This window comes from Myzus persicae, unplaced genomic scaffold (assembly GCF_001856785.1).
Source record: "Myzus persicae strain clone G006 unplaced genomic scaffold, MPER_G0061.0, whole genome shotgun sequence".
Taxonomy (NCBI): Eukaryota; Metazoa; Arthropoda; class Insecta; order Hemiptera; family Aphididae; genus Myzus; species Myzus persicae.
In genome coordinates, this window is record NW_019102203.1 from 49801 (window position 1) to 53215 (window position 3415).

A 3415-nucleotide genomic window follows, 5' to 3' on the forward strand; every position below is an offset into this window, starting at 1 on the left:
CACAATGCCAAAAATAAATGCAAATATATTTAACAAGTATGTGAAACTGTTTGGTGAAGATACATTTGCTACCGATGGTACTATGCTTTATTGTAAGATTTGCGAAGTTAAAGTAAGTGCTGATAAAAAATTTACAGTAACTCAACATATAAAAACAAGTAAACACGAACGACTATTAGCTCGTCAAAATAAACCTGCAGAAAATAAACAACAATTTATATCACAGCCGTCAAACAAAAAATCTGTTTTTTCAAATGATTTATGCAAGGCTATGATGTGTGCTAACATTCCTTTACATAAAATTTCTAATGTTCAATTCCGATCGTTCCTTGAAAAATATACTCTAAATGACATCCCTAGTGTATCCACGTTGAGGAAAACTTATACAAATGATTGTCATTTAGAAGCTATTGATCGATCAAATTAGAAAAGACGTTGTAGGAAATAAAATATGGGTTTCTATAGATGAAACGACAGATGTGCAAGGGAGATATATTGCAAACGTAATAATCGGAACTCTACTGAAGGATAGACCCGGAAAAATATATTTACTAAAAACCGAAATTTTAGAAAAAGCCAATTTTTCTACAATAACCAAACTTTTTGACAGCTCAATGTTTCTCCTGTGGCCAGACGGTGTTCGTCATGATGACGTCCTCCTATTTTTAAGCGATGCTGCGCCATACATGAAGAAAGCAGGTACAACTATCAAGGCTTTGTACTCCAAGATGATCCATATTACTTGTATAGCACACGGATTACATAGATTGGCAGAAAATATTCGGAGTCATTTTCCTAGAGTTGATAAATTAGTAGCAAAAGGCGAGGAAAGTAAGTATTTTTAAAAGCACCTTCGCGTGTTTTATTTTTAAAGACAGAAGCTCCCGGAGTCCCTCTTCCTCCCGAACCTGTACTTACACGTTGGGGTTCTTGGATTGAAGCTACTTCTTATTACTGCCAATATTTTAAGCAAGTACGAGATGTTATGCAACATTTTGATTCTAACGATGCTGTGTCTATAAATGAATCTCAAGCCCTTCTAAATGAAATTTCAATGGAACCAAATTTAATTTTTATACATTCAAATTATAGGTTTTTACCATCAACCATAACTAAATTAGAATCACAAGGAGTATCATTAACTGATTCAGTAACAACAGTAATGTTCACAAAAAATAAATTGGACGAAGTTGCGGGTGACGTTGGAATGAAAGTAAAAACAAAATTCAAACAAGTTTAAGAAAAAAATGATGGGTTTGCAATAATATTAAAAATTTTAAAAATGTTGAATGGAGAAAGTTCATCGATGGATGGTTTACCAGAAGACCTAACGGGAAATGATTTAACATTTTATAAATATGCACAAGTAACATCAACAAACGTCGAAAGAAGTTTTTCAAGGTACAAAACCATACTGGCTGACAATCGGCGATAATTCGAAGTAGAAAATATTTAAAATAAAATTATTGTGCAATGCAATGATTTTTAAATTTCTTTTATATCTAATTTTTTAATTTTACTAAATTATAATTTAGTTTTTGTGCATATTATCTTGCATATTTAATGAATTTGAATGCATATTTTCAATTTTTTATGTGCATATTTTTCCAATTTTACCTCCTATAACTTCTCTGCCCTAGTTATTACTATTAATCTGTTAACGATTTATAATTTGTGAAAATCATTTGAGTATAATGAATACAAGATTGAATTTTACATGTATTTTTATTTTTATCTTTATGGCCACAATTGTTAGTACAACAAGTTTCATAACTCGGAACCACTTATGTAAATTTCGATGTATATAGGTACATAAAAGTTTTTAAAAAAATGTCATACATTTTTAATAGTATTTTAAAATAATATGATCTTTAAGTTTAAATCTAAAAATCAGAATTATTGAAATGTATGCATTACCAAACGATACTAGCAGGAAGTGAACGGGGTGTATATTGAATCACTCTGTATAGTTTGAGTTGAAAATTAAATATAAAATTAGATATGATAATATGTCTTACGTCCTTTAAGAAAAAGAAATACATCATTTGGGATGGGGTCTATAGCTGAAAACAAAAATATAACATTTAATAATTAATTCTTATTATAGTTATAAGTTATAAGTACTACGAATCAATCGTTTCAATCTACTCGATCAATTTATAAAACTGAAATAGGCACCAAATCTGATTCCGGTATAAAGGGTAGGTAGGTATGTAAAAATATACACATCATAAATTTGTTGGACCATCTATAAAGTATACGTCGCACTACTGTGTTCAATGTTTCATAAACATAATATTATAGTTATATGCTAAATGCTTATATACCTATGGGCTATAACCTATTGCAATTTACATAAAAAAAAAAACAAATATTTAGTCGACTATTTTCAATCATCAGCCAGCCACCAGGACCATAATATTATGACTTGCCTGGGACTTGTGTAGGTAGGGTTAGGTTACTATGTAGGTATTGCGGATGATTTAAATATAAGCGTTAGCAATTATATCCGTGAACATCCTTAGTGAAGGATGTGATACATCAACATGTTCACATGTATACTCATTTGTGTAAGTTACTCTCTTAAACCCAATGGTAGGATGGTAGATTATGATTTATGACACAGTCAGAAATAATCTGGGAAATAGTGAAAAATAATAAGCCAAGCTATATTGACTATACGTCTATACCTAGTTATTATTGTAAAAACCAAAGTAAGCTCGCGAACAGGTACAGCCACGTCCATATTTTCAGGAAACATTATATTATATTCATCATAATATTATTGAGCCTAAACAAATTTACCAAGATAATCCATATTTTCTTTATGTTGTTCGTAGTTTTCATCTGGTAATGGAAGGTTGGCTATAAAAAAAAGTATTACTGTAACTGTTTTGATTTTTAATTTTTAAATCAACCAATTAGATTTTAGTTTTATAATTCTGTAAATATTTAATCATATTCTAAGTTCGTAATTTGAATTCAATATTGCTGACGTTGAAAACTATCGATTTAGACTTTGTCTTGATACAGAAATAGTTTGTTAAGTTTAATAAACTACAATAAATAGTGTAATAAATAGTACTAAATAGGAAAAATTATAATTTATTTTAAATTAAAATGATCTCGTTTGTTAACGGCAGTTAAAAAAAAATTCGACTTTTATTACAAGTATAATATTTATGAACTTAAAAAGTAACATTATTAAGTTTAAAATAGTAATAATGATGGTCATAAATTGTGCATTGGAATTTAATTCGTTTACTGACTGAACACCTTACATATGTATTACTGATAAAATTCTTTAAACCGAATCAAACATCGATCAATAAAGCTACCACTAGATCCTGATTTTGCTTAAATTCACTAATTGTAGACAAAAACCGCTTTGCCTGGTATTTTCGAGAATATCCGT

The 3415-nt window shown here is 29.4% G+C and overlaps 1 pseudogene; it reads left to right on the plus strand.

Annotated features, from left to right (window-relative positions):
• Positions 1 to 985: 985 nt before the first annotated feature.
• On the plus strand, positions 986 to 1456 carry LOC111031531 (annotated as a pseudogene).
• The last annotated feature ends 1959 nt before the right edge of the window (positions 1457 to 3415 follow it).